The 18,158-nt window shown below is 40.7% G+C and overlaps 1 protein-coding gene across 3 annotated transcripts in view; it reads right to left on the bottom strand.

The window, feature by feature from the left end:
* The window catches only part of LHFPL2 (LHFPL tetraspan subfamily member 2), a 176,592-nt gene that overhangs the window by 69,469 nt on the left and 88,965 nt on the right, over window positions 1-18,158 (bottom strand). For all 3 annotated transcript variants that reach the window (XM_059916623.1, XM_059916621.1, XM_059916622.1), the window contains one exon: window positions 13,395-13,452. The gene's annotated coding sequence lies outside the window, so the exon portion shown is untranslated. The remainder of the gene's footprint in view (window positions 1-13,394; window positions 13,453-18,158) is intronic.

Raw genomic sequence — 18,158 nt, forward strand, 5'->3', positions numbered from 1 at the left:
ATAGAAGCCAAGGAACTTTTAACAGCATTTTGGAAAGTGTGGTCATGAATCCTGGATTTGGAGAACAATTCTAGTTTAGCATACTTTTGTCTTTTGGAACATCCCAGCAATGTCATATGTGTCCAAAATACTCTCTAATGTGTGAAAGTGGCACATACTACCAGAAGTCCTGTGTTGAGGTCATAAAACTAAAGATCACCACAGTTATCTCTCAGGTAATTAAACAGGGAGAAACTTCTACTCAAAATCATCTTGATTAGCCCTAAAAAATTTTCCTCAAAGTTGATACACAAAGGTTTGGAGTCTTCATCTTCAGATATAATATTTTTGAGCACTGACAAAAGCCCTGATTCTTACAGAATGGATGTTAGGGTTCACTCAAACCTTCACAAGCCTAAAATTCAGTGAAAATAGCATAGCCAATATTCCTCCACAAGGGGCTGACGAACCACTCAAGAACTACTTTAATTCTTATCTATTGGCCACCGATCTGTACCCTCCCATACAATTTTCTGCTCATGCAGAAAGAAAAAATCTCATCCATCTTCAAAACCAGGTTCTCCACTGGAAGCTTTCGATGGCTATGATACGGAAACAATAAATCTAACACTCTGGTCATTGGACTATGATGGTCTCAATAGTGGGTGAAGATTCATGTGGGCAAGGCCAGGTCAAATCAAGATTTAGGGCTGTTAGGATGACAGCACTTATCAGACTGGAAACGACAAGAGCAATCTCCCCAAATTCAAGGACCAGACCCCCATCCCAGTCCCTGCACTTGGAGAAGAGTACCAGTGCACAGAAAAAGGCACACTGCAAACTGGATGCTAAATACAAAACTGAACACATATCCTATTTACTTTTGTTTTTTCTCTCGTGCTGGGGAGAGTGACTGACAAGGGGTAGAGAGAAGGGTTTATGTGTCTGGCTGCTGGGTCTGTTTCTTAGACTTGATTATTCTTACATTCACTCACTAAAGGACAGTGATTCACCCAAAGATACAGAGCAGCCAGGGGCCAATTTACTAAATCAGACTCAAGACGTCCTCACATTTCTTTCTTTGGCATCAACTACTTTTAAGTCTTCATCTTAGGTTATGAAATCATTAGGGAAACATCTCCTGGAAGCCTGAATGCAGTTTCAAAGGATGGAATGAAAGTGAATCTACAGAGGAGTGGGGAATTCCATGGGGAAAAACACTCCATAAATGATAAAAGAGGAAGTAACTAATTCTATGTACTGTTAAACATAGCTAGATATTTAGAACACAGAACACTTGGGGCTCGATGGACTGATAGAAAATACATGGCAAAGAGAGGATAAATAATATACTTTATGCATAATATTCACCACCTGTTTGAAGCATGTCACTTTCCCCTTCAACAAGGCATCCACAGGCTTTACAGGGATCACTAACCAGCCACTTAGCACAAAATGTAGGTTTCACTGCCAAAAGGCTGCATTGATGGGACTCCGAACCTCACACAAGTTCTATAAGCGCCATTCATCATCCTGCACCTAAGTTGTTTGTTTCTACGACAGCAGGATGTTTGATGGGAACGTGGACATGAGCCAATAGAAATGGTGTGGCTGTAAGTGGTTAATACCTGTTGACAATGGTGCAGGGGAGATGGCACAGGCAGGGGCGAGGCCCTCAGGACTCTCACAGGCTGACTTCTGCCTGCCGGCACAATCTCACTCACACCAACCACTCCCTGCTGCCTGACCACGCTCTGCACTTTCAGGCCCCTTGCCTTTGCCCTCACTGGTCTCTGCCTGGACTGCCATCCTCCTCCTTCATCCCTGAGTGAAACCCAGTCATCTTTAAGGCCCAAGTCAAATGTCACAGCTCTGGGATGCCTCCCCAAACAGCAGATTTAATTGCTCCTTCCTCTGTCCCCAATATAATCAGTTTATCACAGTGGCAGCTACTTCTCTGCTTGTCTCATGGCTGCACTGGGGACTCTTTTAGGGCAGGAACACTCTCCTGTTGTTCTGCCATCATGAAACAGGTCTAAGTAATTAGACAGCTGATAGCGTCAAGATCTTATCCCCTTGTCCCCTAGATGATACCAAGAGAACAGACAACAGGACATTAGGATATATTTTCCATGTTAAGATGTATCATCAAGACTGTTGTATAAGAAGGATTCTTTTTAAGGTCCACTACCAGCACAGGATTCCACCTTTTTTTCCTTCCCCAGGAATTTCCCCAAGTAATGAAGGTGGCCCTGTTCACACTTGGCTGGCCACAGATTTCCGCCAGATTTTTGTTTTCTTCCAGATCTGAGTGCATGGAAAAAATATCGTAATTTCCTTGTGGGCCTAGCTATAATTCTGTAGGCTGATTAGCACTGAAGAAACTGTGACCCTATAAGGAGCTGGGACAATCCAGCTGTTCCATTTGTTACCGTAATGGCTTATCAGCCTTTGTGACTGAGGTATGATGTGTCATTTTAGGAACAACATCTAGACACCTCTCAGAGACTCCCTCTACATCTTCCCTTCCCCGTTTCAGGATCAATGGCCAATTCTCAGTATCTCTTAAATTCACTCCGACATCTATCAGGCACTGATACGACTTAAGTACATTCTACTAACAGTCTCTGCGTGTGCTTTGTTTCTGACCGCCCGAGGTGTCTCTCTCTCTAGCGACCTCGTCTGTCAATGTTAAGAATGTTAAAGCAGTGCGCTCAGCAGGCACTGCTGGCGCCCCAGTCGTACCGCCCTCAGCCCCCTCTCCTGAACATGTGTACAGCAAGCACCCAGGACCTCCACCTGAGGGCTCTCTTTTTGGCCCCAGCAAGGAACAGAGCTTAAGCGCTGGCCTGAGGAGCACCCATCAATGACGAACGTGAGTTGGAGGAGACATATCCCAGCTTGCTGGCCCCGCAGATGGGATGATTCTGAAGAACGTTTCCTAGAATTCACCAGGGATTGAGCAACCTGCTCAAGAGCATTCCTTTATTGGCTTTCTTCTCCTCCCTATTTCACATGCCGATTCCCCTAACAGTGCCTTCCAGGATAACCTCCCAGGGAGCCTACTTGTGCTTGAATCTTTGTCACAGGATCTGTACTGGGGGAACCCCATCTAAGAAAGGTACAACAATGATGCAACTTGATACCGATAAGGGAAGGCAGAACCCTGGGACATCCCATATTTAGGTGTAGTCAGTATTCATAGTAAACAAAATATGTCATGGTATATTCGTGCTGAAGAACCTTTTCATGTCTTGGTCATAAGGAGCCTGAGAGCCTCAAGAAGAGAATGGAGCTGTCTTAAATCTCTGGGAATTAGTGTATTATATGTGTTCTAAAGATTGGATTTCAGTGGCTGTTTCCAGCTTCCATGGTATTAAATTTCCTTTTATTCTTCCCAGCACCATACTTCCAATAAGCTCTGAAAAAAACGTAACCCTGGGGAAGGATATTTTGCTATCTTAATAAAGTCTTTCAATCCTTAGGAGACAATTCACCATATTTTCATTCTCCAAAATATTAATTTTACTCCCTTAAAGAATCTTATGAAAATAATTGTATTTCTTGCCTGATTCCATGGGAGGTGAAGTTGAAAAAACTAGCTAATAAAGGATAATTCCAATATTACAGAAAAACAACACATGTGGAATATGGAAAGAATTAAGACCCAAAGGAAAAATGTCAAGTCCTCAAATCAAAAACCCTTTAAATAGAGAGTAATGCCCAGGGCCTCTCACTTGACTAATATGTGTTAGAGGTTATTCAAGGTGTACTTTGCTTTAAGCCAAGCAAGTAGGTGAAGAATTCAGGTTTCTATAAAAGATAAATTAATGGGTGAGGATTTACTTCACACATAGAATTAATAAATATTCCATTACAATACCATGCCCTGCAAAACATCAATTTTACTTTAGAGAAACCTGATTTACTTATTTTTAAAGACTGTCTCTAATTGGGAAAGTGATAATCATTCATTCAGGGAGTGAAGCCTGAACTAGGGCAGGAGGAAGAGGGATGCAGATGAAGGATGTGAAGGAGGTAGAAGTGACAGAACTTCATATAACCCATGGGATGTTGCCAGTGAGGGAAAAGCAGGGTCTCGAAATGCTACCCAGGTGTCTGAGTAGCATGGAGGATGAAGTAGAGGTCTTCTTACCAGCAGATAGAATCCAGGCCACAGGGCCAGTCAGGGAAAGGGAACAGGTTCATCGGAGGGCACACTGCATTAGATGTGCCAGTGGGACACCGGGGGGAAACCCCCAACAGGCAGAAGGCTACATGGGTCTGCAGACTGGAGAAGAGGTTTGGTCTGGGGAGGTCCGGCCTGTGGGCAGCAACTGAAGGCATGGAGTACGGTAGAGAACTTGCAGAATGCAAGGAGATGCAGGAGAGACGGGGTCAAGGACGGCCTGGAAACTATCTTAAGGGGTAGGCAAGAAAAGTAAGCCAAGCAGCCTGAGAAGAAACATGGGCAGAAAAGAAGCAGGTCAGAATCACTTCAAGGGGTCAATGAACACTTCATTATGAGCCAACACGTTGTGTTTTTATTATTCCTCTGTCAACAGGCATTATACCACGTCTGCCTGGACAGGGCAGGATGCAGGGTGATGATGGGGTACCCACAAGGTCTGGGTGAGGGAGGACGGGTGCTCACTGGGTAGACTTGACTTTCCAGATGCTGACTGTCACAACCAACAAGCCACATCACAACCTCCGGGTGTGTTCTCTTTGACACTTCCACGCCTGATTTCCCCTCAAATACAGGCCAATTTGGCACGCAATTAACTACCAGTGAGAAGACACCATGCTCAAAGTTACGCATTCCAACACATCCTTCTAGGAAAATGGAAAATCATAAATGTCACAATTATCATAAATGACAATTTGACCAGAAAAGGACATAAACAATCCCAAAAGAGAAAAAACAAATGACTCTTCTATTTATGAAAAATATTCAATTTCATTAGTAATAAAAACAGTAAAATTTAAAATGAGATGCCATTCTCACATCCCAAACTGGCAAAGATGAAAGATCTGATCATCTTCAGGGCATGACAAAACAAGTACTCTCTTATACTGCCAATGACAGCCCAACTTTCCTGGATATATTTTTAAAACTGAATCAATATCTATAAAAGCATATTCAAAGTTTATATTTAATGGTTTTAAAAAAAATCAGAAAACAACTCGAATGTCAAAAATAAAATGTTAAAATGATTTAAATATATACCATAAGACAATATTCAACCATTGAAATTTTTTTTAAACAAGAAACTTCTTAAGATATGGGGAAATGCTTATAATATTAAACAAAAAAGTAACTGAATATAAAGTCGCATACAGAATAAGTGCTCAATTATGTGAAGAAAAGAACGTACAAAAAGAAAACCTTGTCACGAGATTGGCAGTTGTGACCCCTAAAGGAACTGATTTTTTATTCCCTTCCTGCTTATACTTTTCTGTATGAACATGGATTATTTTGATAATCGGGAGAAAAACACATACAAACATCTTCTGGCAATTCTAGTCCAGCCACAAGAGTAAGTACATAAGGACTACTGCTTGGCTTCAAGAGTATACAGTGCTCAAGGGCACAAGAAAGACTGAGGTGTGACCTTTGAGCAGGTAAAAAAAAAAACAAACCCATCTTTAAGATGTGCAGATGACATAAATATACAAGCATAAAACATAGACTATCACAGCAGTTGAATAAAAATGTAATTCCTGGGTTTTTGCCCAAGTGACTTTCTCTGTAACTACCCTCGTACCAAAATGCCTGAGTTTCTAGAAGGGCAGACTTAAATATACTTGATGTGAGGTGTAAATGGACAATAAACTGGTTACCCTGACCTTGAACAATGATGAGTCCATGACAGCGGTTGACCACCACCCTAGGCTGAATGTGCCTTTCCAATCCATAGTCATTCCATGAAGAGTAGGAGAAAAATAGATTGAACTTTAGTTGAATCAGGAATGCAGTCTGAGAAAGAAGGAAGAAGAGAGAAATGAGGCAGTGAGGCAGTAAGAGAGAACCCAGCTCCTACAGATTAGTCACACGAGATTTCTAAAGTGGATTTGCAGTCATATTTGTCTTCATTAGCTGTGAGTTAATGACAGGAAGTGTCCATTTCCTAACACAACTTGGCTGTGTATATAGAATAATTTGGATCAAAGTCAGGTACATTTCCAAGTCCATCTGAGCTTGCCAATTAGCTTTAAGAGTTTTGCACAGGCTGTTCTGGGCTGGTAACATAAGGCACAGAGATTGGGGGCCAGTCCCACCTTTACAGGTTGCCTGGCACCCCAGCCCTATAATACCTGGTAAATGGCTGCCCCGTGGCTCAGCGGGTGTTGGTGTCTGGAAGGAGGGGACCGCTGTATGACGAGTGGTCTCCCCACAGCGTGAGAGCACGAGACAGGGAAAAGATAACGAACACTTTATTTTGGTTATTGAATTAATCCAAAAGGAAATGTAGATTAAATCAATATTTAATTCAGAAGAAGTCAGTTTCTGTTACAAAGCCATGATGAAATTTCAAAGAGTAGAGAGAGTGTTTATGGGAGCAGGATCTTGGAACTTCAGAGCTATATTACGGCCTTCTTTGGTTGTAAGCATGGATTGCTGTGGTTTGACATGGCAAATGATTTAAAAAAAAAAAAAGAATACCAAATAAAAACGTATGCAGCTACTATTTACCTATATTAACAAGCTTCATATAAAAGCATAAATATATTTTATGGTGATAATGAGGGAGACACCTCTACACTATCCCAGTGTATATTCATTCACCTGAGGTCAGTTCACCCCCTTCCGTTCAAGGAACAATTTAAAGAGTGGACCATTAAAGCAGAAAAGCTTTCTACATAAGGATTATGGCATTTCTCCATGTATATGGGATGGACAAGAGAGGTACCAGCTGGAACCAAATCAACTTGCTGGAGGGTTTGCAAATAGCGTTTTTCATAGACTTAGGCATTTGATCACAACACAAGTATGTCTACTGATGTGAGATCCAGAAGGTCCTTGTGGACCAACTGCATCAGATGGAGAACCACAATTCCCTGTGGAATAATCCATCAGACAAAGAACCAGAATTCACAGGAAGATGGCTACATCAGCACTGAGAAGAGTTCCTTTCCATGTAGGGAATCATGGATTCTTCTTTTTAACCCCAGGCTTCACCTCCTCTCCCCAGAGCAGATGAACTTCTACTTCTCAAAAGAACTGAGGCCACCACGTGGGAATTCTCTTAACATCTACTCCTTGTACTTTAATCTTACCTTATTGCAACCCCCCCTCCCTCTGCCACAGAGCTGCCCCAGCCCCTGCCCAGAGCTAACCCCGCAGGCGCCTTTCCCCCTTCCCCCAGGACTGCGCTTCATCAGTTAGCTGCAGCCCTGCCCACCCTCTCGTCCCCAGCCCTCGTCGTTTCTTGCCACTGACGCCTTCCTACCTGGGCTCCTGGCCTCTGGTCAATCTGTCACTCGTGGTGCCTTCTTAATGTTCAACTTCAACTCTCTGCTTAAAAGAACCTTCTTTGCTTCCCAAATTATAAATGGGTTATATTCAGATTGTTACTAGACTTATCATGGTGATCAATTTATAATGTATTTAAAAGTCAATTCCCTATGTTGTTTACTTGAAACTAACATGATACTGTATGTCAACTTTTTTTCAGTTAAAAAAAAAAGTAAAAGTTAAAAAAAAAAAAAAAACAAAGTGGGTGAATCTAATAATTTGATTCTCACCAGCGGTATCTGAGACTTCATGCTGTTCCACATTCTTGTCAGGATTTGCCATTATCAGACTTAAAAACTTTTTGCTTACCAGGTGGAGGTGAGGGTGTATCTTGTGGGGGGTTTGTAATCACATTACTCAAGAGGTTGAGCAACTTTTCATTTTACTGGTTCCTTGCGGTTCCTCTTTATGAAGTGCTTGTTCAAGTATTTCGCCACCCTTCTCCACTCCTGGATTTTTGCTTCAGTTGGTTGCCTATCCTCCTTATTGATTCACAGGCATTCTTTACATATTCTCCTTTGTGAATTTGAGTGTTTTAAATATTTCATCTTTTCACTCTCTATATAGGCTTTTGATAAAGTTCATAATTTTAATGAAGCCAAAGTTATCAATTGTTTCCTATGTGACTTATGCTCTTTGTCTCTTAAGAAATTATTTCCGACCTCATGTTAATAAAGATATTTTTAAATATCAAAAAAATAAACAAACAGGTCATACTCCCAAAAGTCCTTTATAAATTGGAAGTCATACTTAAGCCCGCATTCACGCCTCCATTTGCCCGACATTTACTGAGCACGTAACACGTGTCAGGCACTGTGCTGGGCAGCCTATGATGTACCTGAAGCAGAGTTCTCTTCAGAGAATGTTACAGAGCCAGCTCTTACAGTCTAAGCATCATTTATCCTCCATCCATTCAGCTGATATTCACTCAGCACCTACCACGCATCAGGCATTGTATTGGGCACAGAGGGTATAATAAAAGACTCAGACCGGCTCTCAGGAGGTTTACAGTCTGCCAGGGGAAGCCACTTTTCATAGAAAGGGAACGCCCCTGCTGGGAGGAACGCTCAGGACTCTCCTTCAGACAGGCACAGTGTCTACAGCCAGACTTCTGACCAGAAAAAAGACAACCTGTCAACCTGCAAGTAACAGGAATAGAAAAAGAACTGCGCTCAGTTTAAGTCTTTAATGCACTTAATTACTTTGATTTGCTTTTGCTACATCTTGTAAACCACTGCCTACTTATACTTTATTTTATCATTTTCTATCCAGAGAATGTAAATTTCATCCAATTTACCCTCAGTAAAAGGAGAAAGCTATAATATCCTCTCTTACTAAGTGCTTCTCCTCTCCTATTCATTGCTTTCAAGCTGCTGGTGGAAATGAATTCTATACTCTAATACTGGAATTTAAAAACAGTTAAACTCTCTGCAAGGAAAAGCTACCTTTCTTTAGCTGAAGATTCTTCATGAAATTTGATAATGGTTTCTATCTAATATATAAATATCAAATCCTGTTTAATTCTTGGATAAAGTTTACAGTACTGGAAAGTAAACTCTCTCATTCACTTGCTCAGTATGGAAAAGTATGAGGACGGCAAGGTATTTGCCATGTTTCTTACAGAAAGGGGTGCGGGTGTCACAGATAAAGTACTTACAATGGAAGAATTTTGACAAGGAAAGTGACTGGTGTTTGCTGGCACCAATTACGCAGGAACACAATCAGAGAAGTTAGGAAACCTCACTACCATCACTTTGTGACACAGCCAGGGCTCAAACCCAGACCAAGATGATTCTGAATCTAACACTCTTCCCCCCACCACTTAAAATACACTTAAGTGTCACCCAGGGCATACATGTGAAACAGAATACCGATGATTTTCATTGTATTATCTTCTCACGTTTCATACACACACTGGTTACAACTAAACATCAAGCCAGCAATTATTCCCTTAGGAATGTATCTCTGTATTTCTGGTACTGCAGTAAGAAGGGAGTGCTACTTGCTATAGGTGATTAAAAGTTATTTTCTCCTGGATGACTGTTCCTAAACCGATCTCCTGGGCATGGCAAAATGTGACCCGGGGAGCAAGGTATCTGCATCAAATGTTAGAGCCAACAATCATCAAAGAAGCAGAATATTTAGCTGAAAAAGAGTGTGTGGGTTCACATCCTGGTGGACGGCTATGAGTGCCTCCCTTCGTACATTTCGTAAGACGGCTGAGGGGAAAGACTACAGCCAAGACGTCTAAATGGAGCCTCAGGCTGTATCACATAAGGTTCAGGTAACACATCTGCTACGTGCCTTTTCTTTTTCTTTCCAATTTTAAGTATTTTTAAAAATTCCTCTGAACTTAATTGGTAAACTGAAACAAAAACCTTAAAAGAAGAAAAAAACCACTTTCATAATCTGCAGTCTACTGGAAAAACTTGTACTTCACTTAATAAATTAGAAATTATCTGATTCTTTCAAGGATCGTCTAGAGCAGCACTGTCCAATAGAATTTTGTGAGCCATGTACATTATTTTAAAATTTTAGGAGCAACATTAAAAAAGCAAAAAGAAATTAATTGTAATAATGTATTTAACTCAAAATATCCAAAATATCATTTCCACATAGAATCAATATAAAAAGTATTAAAATATTGACATAATTTTTTCTCACAGTAACACTTCAAAATCTGTTGTGTATTTTGCACTTAAAGCACATCTCAACTCAGGCACTAAATTGTCATCAGAAATACTTGATCTGATTTAAACTTTAAAAAATTTACAGTTGAAAAGTAGATGCCCAAGTTGTCCCACACATACGTAAAAGTTTTCCAATAACTGAATTAACTATTAGTTCTAAATTTTAAATGAACTAAAATTAAATAAAATTAAAAATTCAGTGCCTCTGTCATACTAGCCATATTTCAAATACTCATAATGGCCATATGTGGCCACCATATTGGACAATGCAGGTCTAGAGCTTTCACTTTGCAAATCTGGTCAATTCTGGTAAGAATTCTTCCAGATGGGGAAAGATCTGTTTACTCATGAAGAAAATCCAGGAAGACTAACTCCCAACGCTCTGCCCTTCTGAATAAGTGAGTCCCACATGGCAGGATATGGTCACTCTTAGTTTATTCAGGACAAAGATGACTTCCCTGGTCTAAACTATCATAACATGATAGAAAAGGCAGCACAGTAAGTCGAGGTTCAAACTGGAGAGATTTTAAAACCACGGATATTCTTTTGAGTCAGATTCTCTGTCTCCCTTCTAAAAGTATTCTGGCAAATTTACTGGCATGTTTCTTGAGATTCACCAGGTACTAGCTCCATATGCTCCACTCTACACACAGTACATCATTTAATCTCACAGCAATCCTGTGAGATAGGGTGAGAGCCAGAGAGGGTGTTAATAATTTGTTCAAGGTCATACACCTAATTATAAGGTGCAGAGCTAGGATTCAAGCCCAGAAAGTCAGATTAAAAAAAAAAAAAAAAAAAAGCCTGCCATAGAAGCCCTCTGATTCTAACCACACACCCTAAGTTCCTACTTTTCAAAGGCTCCTCACAATTCTCACGGAGTAGGCGGGGCAGAACAGAGCAGGAATCGCCTTGTACTTCACCAGGGAGACACAGGAGCTACCCAGCAGAGCAGTCCCTCCACCCCGTGTCCAGTGTCTTTTCTAAGATGCCTGGGGTCAGGAGCCAGGCAGGGGGTACCTGTCGTCTACTATGTACCACGCATGCTGCCATCACGCCTTGTTCACTCTTCCAAACCACTCTGGAAGGAAGTAGTATCCACACATAAAGAGATGAGAGTTCCATCAGGTAAGGAAGGCTGCCTTCAGTCACACAGCCAGCTTGCACCACAGCTGGAATTCCAACCCAGGTCTGCGTCCGGCCGAGGTGGAGCCTCAGCCTAGGGCCTCCTGGTGATAAGACTCTCCCCAGACCGCAGTGACTCTCTTTGCTCAAGAGACACCTTCTACCAAGCTGATATAACATGAGCGACCATATACAGCAGAAGGTAGGATCAGATTTCTTCGTAATTCAGATGCTGTTAATCAGAGTGGCTGTTCTTATGTCTTCCAATTTGGTAAAGTTTTATTGTATTTACATGGGATGAATTCACAATTCAAAAAACAAAAACCAAAAAAGATATAGAGCAGGTTGGTTTTATCTGGTTAAATCTTCAGAGACAGGGATTTCAAGGGCAAACACGAATTAGCTGCTGAAGGCACTGGCAGATGGAATTGGCTTTTCCCCAGAGCTGGATTAAACAGGCCAGCCTGGAACTGATCCAGGGTGACAACTCACAAAGGGGGACTAAATCATCATTGGAATACACTGGAAACATGGAGCCACTTAACTCGGGGGTGCACTCGACTCATTACATAACAGGCAAAATGGCAATCAGACCTGTTTTCACTCAAGCAGACAGTGCCTCTGAGTAGAAAGAAACACCCTTCACCAGCACAAGCCTGTCTCTGTTGAGAATATTTCCCTCATAGAACTGTATGAGCAAAAGCAGGCCTCACCAGCAACCCCAATTATCACCTGGCTGGCAGGTCTCTGGAATTCTGGATCTGAACAGCGCATGGCAGACTGTTATTATTAGCCAAATTTTAAACAGGTTTATGAACACCTGGTTCGGAAAATCAGAAGTAATAAATCCCTTATTTTCAATGTTCAGGGAAAGGTATGTATTTTTTATTAATAGTCTTTATTAATAGACAATCAGTTTCTCCCACCCCCACTAAATAAACATGGAGCAGATATTTAAATATTATCAGTTTGATAAAATGCCAACAGGACACCCACCTGTCTTGGGTCAGCCTCGGCTTTCCCATGAGCAGGAACTTTGCTCAAATAATTTCATAACTCATAAGTGCTTACAGTTCCCATTTAAAAAGACAAAAAACAAAAAACAAGCCAAGCTTCCTCACCTAACCCAACCAACAGTTGTTAGGACAATTTAAAAACATCTGAGAAATCAATAGTTCAATTCACGACATAAGAGCAATTTTTCCTTCCCCAGAATCTGTGAACAAAAAAGATCACCTTTCCACAAATGAGACGGTATCTGTGAAAATACTCTTCAAATCCCCTGCACGTGGCAGACCCTCCTGGACAGGGTGTGGGTCAGTCCCAAGTACATACCATGCACTGGTTCCCTTGGCCTGAGCCCCACCCTCAAGTTCATGACAAGAGCAAGGCCCCTACAGGACCAGGTTGAACAGGCCTCTCCGTTTTGAGAAACAGAGCTGGATCAAAGTCTTTGGGGACAATTATTTAACTTTCCACTTTGATTTCCTTGAATGCATACTGCAGGAGGTTACTCAGCCCCTATTTCTGTTACTAATATTTTCCCAAAATGACCTTTATAAATTAAAATCTATAGAGTTAATCATAAATCACCTATTAGTCAACTGTTTTCAACTTTTATTTAGGCAATTCCTCTACCCATGCTGTCATCAAAAACTAAAATTGGGTAATTCGAATTGGCCATCTCTACTTCCCCTTTCAGAGAGAAATGATAACAAAGGGTGAATGATCCACAGAGAAGCTCAAAAGGAAAGACAACTTAAAGCCAGCTGTGCCCATTATAAAGAGGTCTTAAACTTGTTTGTAAATGGTGACAGAACAAACTGTCAGAACTGAAGGTATGGAATTTACAGCATTAAACTTAGTATCATTAGTGAAACTTTACAGGGTCCTTTACAACACTTGTGTACGTTCATCAAAGTGGTATTTCTAGTCAAAAACAAAAACAAAAAAACTAGTGTTTATCATTCAGGGCCCCAAATTGGAACACTGAACCTCTTTCAAGAAGTAAGTTGCCACCCACCTCGAAAGGGTTTCCAAAGAATCACTGATAGTAAGGGTATCTGATTTCATTGACTCACCTATTATATCTGCAGGAATGCTGGGACGTCTCAATGAACAACTTCAGAAAAATGCCACCTGGAGAAACAAATTGAACAAAACATTACTTTTTTTTTTAAACACACAAGAAAGGCTTACCATACAATTTTATGTCTCATTAAAATATGTGATGTTTCAAATATTGGCCCCCAGGTTGCATATAAGTGCAGCTTGCATTACAATGTAGCCACCCCTTCCTGGGAACACTGATGCACTAACCCAAAGTCCAAACCACTGATGAACCAGAAAAAAATAAGAGAGCAGGGAGGAAGGTGCAGCCCATGAACACGCACCTTACGACATCCTTTCCTTTCCCCTCACAAGAGGATCAACTTGAAAACACAACCTGTGACCTTGAAGGCACTTTATGAACAAACATAAAAAGCTCAAATAATCCAAAAACAAATTATGGAATGAAATATAAAATTGTGAATGAGGAATCCATCCTGGCAGCACTTTATATCCTTTTTCAGTTATTCTGTTAACTTTTTTTAAAGCTAAATTCACAAGGATGTCAAAAATTGGAGAAATGGGGAAATGGTCATTAAAACCCTCACATAGTAAACAGAGGAATCGAGAAGAAGAATTTCTTTAATGATTAGTTAGTTTATTCCAAAATCAAGTATTCCTTTTGGTGTTCTCAAAGTCCTTAGATAACCTTTTAAAATTATAAGCCTATTTAACACGGTCACAAAATAGACCAAAATGTCTTTCAGCACTGCTTTGAAATATTAAACATAAATGGAACAAATTTCTTATATAAAATATCACAGTTGCCATTTGTTGGGAATTTATTGTGCCCCCAGGACTGTGTGGCATCAGATTATAACCTTTCCAGACAGGGAGTATGTCCATTAACACATGAGGAAGCAGATGTTGAAAGAAGCAGAGAAACTTCCCCAGTATCACACAGATCCAGGGTTTCCAAATCATGCTCTTTTCACTCTGCCATGTGGCCCCTTGAAAGCACTCATTTCACTCTATGTAGTCTATTCATCACCTCCCCGAATAGAAATCTGACATTCCTTAAAGTAAAAGTCTAGCAGATAAAATTAACTTGTGCTTTCTGCATGTTTAAAAATGTTGAGCCTAATCATGCCATTTAGGATTGTAACATAATACAGTACACAAGTAAAAACTTACATCCAGATAACTAGGTTAACACGTGCAGCATCAGTATAAATACAGACTGGACCTGAGGTTGAAAAGCCAATACTGGAATCAAAGGCTCCTCTATCTAAAGAAATCATTTTAGTTCAGTTACAAACTCGAAGATACTGGACAATGCTCACTGGGTTTCAGTTGAGAAAAAATACATACATAAAAGAATTCTGAATTCCTAAGGTCCTTTGTTATATAATAGCTTGGGGGAGTTATGATTTTTTAAAAAGGTCCTTTATAAGTTAATTACTAGTTAAATTCCAAGAATTTCCCACAGTTTAATTTTACCCTTTCAGGAAACATCCTGGGAAGTCATGATCAGTATTTTTATCTGGAAACAGCTTCTGTGAAATAAGCCACTAGGATTATTATGAATGGGTCTGTTATAAATGAAGTTCTTGAGCAATGTTTCATTACCTCTAAAAGCTAAATGGGTCACAAAAATACTTGAATTAGCACACCTCCAAATCAAGGATAACATTTTAAAAATCTCTTTTGTTACATACAAGGCAAGCAAAAGTTCTGGACAGTTAAGGCACATCTCGAGACTCTAACAACAGAGAAGGCAGGGTTGAATCCAGATTCCCACCTAAAGTTCTCCAAACTCACACTGCCGAGAAAAAGCACCTCCTAGAATACATAAATTTGGCCTAAGGTCCAAAGAAGTATGGTATCTGGGAGTAAGTCTTCAGTATCATGATAAAGCTTTTCTGACAGCCAAGTCCCATTTTGTGAAACCACCAAAGTGATCAGAAAGATGAACCATGCCAATTCTGTTATTGGATATGGTTGGTAAGTAGGGTGTTATATATAGTTTTTTATTTTTTAATGCTATTTCAAAAAAATACAGTAGACTAAAAATATGTCAAATCTCACAGTCCTCAAAAGTTCATAAAAAATAGTTAATGTATTAGGCATTAACTGTCAGGTACTGTTCTATGAACTTCATGGAAATTAACTCATTTATTTCTCACAAAAACCCTGAAGTAGGTACTAAATATACACATTAATTTTATTATTTTTTTAATTAATTTTTATTGGAGTACAGTTGCTTTACAGTGTTGTTAAAGATTTTTTTTTTTTGATGTGGACCATTTTTAAAGTCTTTATTGAATTTGTTACAATATTGTTTCTGTTTTATGTTTTGGTTTTTTGGCCGAGAGGCATGTGGGATCTTAGATCTCAGCTCCCAGACCAGGTATCGAATCCACACCCCCTGCACTGGAAGTGCAGCACTCACAAAGGCATTATCATGCGGCCATCTCACCATTTTTCCATTTCTCTATGTGCAAATATGTTTTTCATCTACAGGTTGTTAAACACATGGGAGTTTATAAAAATTAGAAATATCTGTTTCTGAGGAGATTAACCAAGATGGCGGAGTAGAAGGACGTGCTGTCACTCCCTCTTGCGAGAGCACCAGAATCACAACTGACTGCTGGACCATCATTGACAGGAAGACCCTGGACTTCACCAAGGAGGATACCCCACGTCCAAGGACAGAGGAGAAGCCACAGTGAGACAGTAGGAGGGGTGCAAGCAGAGTAAAATCAAACCCCGTAACTGCTGGGTGGGTGACTCACAGACTGGCGAACACTTATACCACAGAAGTCCACCCACTGGAGTAAAGGTTCTGAGCCCCACGTCAGGCTTCCCAACCTGGGGGTCAGGCAACGGGAGGAGGAATTCCTAGAGAATCAGACTTTGAAGCCTAGTGGGAATTGGATTGCAGGACTTTGACGGGACTGGGGGAAACAGAGACCCCACTCTTGGAGGGCACACACAAAGTAATGTGTGCATCAGGACCCAGGGGAAGGAGCAGTGAACCTGGGGGAGACTGAACCAGACCTACCTGCTGGTGTTGGGGGGTCTCCTGCAGAGGCGAGTGGTGGCTCTGTTTCACCGTGGGGATAAGGACACTGGCAGCAGAGGTTCTGGGAAGGTCTCCTTGGCGTGAGCCCTCCCAGAGTCTGCCATTAACCCCACCAAAGAGCACGGGTAGGCTCCAGTGTTGGGTTGCCTCAGGCAAAACAGCCAACAGGGAGGGAACCCAGCCCCACCCATCAACAGTCAAGTGGATTAAGGTTTTACTGAGCTCTGACCGCCACAGCAACAGTCAGCTCTACCCACCACCAGAGCCTCCCATCAAGCCTCTTAGATAGCCTCAACCACCAGAGGGCAGACAACAGAAGCAAGAAAAACTATAATCCTGCAGCCTGTGGACCAAAAACCACAGTTACAGAAAGATAGAGAAGATGAAAAGGCAGAGGGCTATGTACCAGATGAAGGAACAAGAAAAAACCCCAGAAAAACAACTAAATGAAGTGGAGATAGGCAACCGTCCAGAAAAAGAATTCAGAATAATGATAGTGAAGATGATCCAGGACCTTGGAATAAGAATGGAGGTAAAGATTGAGAAGATGCAAGAAATGATTAACAAAGACCTAGAAGAATTAAAGAACAAACAAACAGAGATGACCAATACAATAACTGAAATGAAAACTACACTAGAAGGAATCAATAGCAGAATAACTGAGGCAGAAGAACGGATAAGTGACCTGGAAGACAGAATGATGGAATTCACTGCTGCGGAACAGACTAAAGAAAAAAGAATGAAAAGAAATGAAAACAGCCTAAGAGACCTCTGGGACAACATTAAACGCAACAACATTCGCATTATAGGGGTCCCAGAAGGAGAAGAGACAGAGAAAGGACCAGAGAAAATATTTGAAGAGATTATAGTCGAAAACTTCCCTAACATGGGAAAGGAAATAGCCACCCAAGTCCAGGAAGCGCAGAGAGTCCCATACAGGATAAACCCAAGGAGAGACACGCCGAGACACATAGTAATCAAAGTGGCAAAAATTAAAGACAAAGAAAAATTATTGAAAGCAGCAAGGGAAAAACGACAAATAACATACAAGGGAACTCCCATAAGGTTAACAGCTGATTTCTCAGCAGAAACTCTGCAAGCCAGAAGGGAGTGGCATGATATACTTAAAGTGATGAAAGGGAAGAACCTACAACCAAGATTACTCTACCCGGCAAGGATCTCATTTAGATTTGATGGAGAAATCAAAAGCTTTACAGACAAGCAAAAGCTAAGAGAATTCAGCACCACCAAACCAGCTCTACAACAAATGCTAAAGGAACTTCTCTAAGTGGGAAACACAAGAGAAGAAAAGGACCTACAAAAACAAACCCAAAACAATTAAGAAAATGGTCATAGGAACATACATATCGATAATTACCTTAAACGTGAATGGATTAAATGCCCCAACCAAAAGACATAGACTGGCTGAATGGATACAAAAACAAGACCCATATATATGCTGTCTACAAGAGACCCACTTTAGACCTAGGGACACATACAGACTGAAAGTGATGGGATGGAAAAAGATATTCCATGCAAATGGAAATCAAAAGAAAGCTGGAGTAGCTATACTCATATCAGATAAAATAGACTTTAAATTAAAGAATGTTACAAGAGACAAGGAAGGACACTACATAATGATCCAGGGATCAATCCAAGAAGAAGATATAACAATTATAAATATATATGCACCCAACATAGGAGCACCTCA

Source organism: Balaenoptera ricei, chromosome 3, assembly GCF_028023285.1.
Source record: "Balaenoptera ricei isolate mBalRic1 chromosome 3, mBalRic1.hap2, whole genome shotgun sequence".
Taxonomy (NCBI): domain Eukaryota; kingdom Metazoa; phylum Chordata; class Mammalia; order Artiodactyla; family Balaenopteridae; genus Balaenoptera; species Balaenoptera ricei.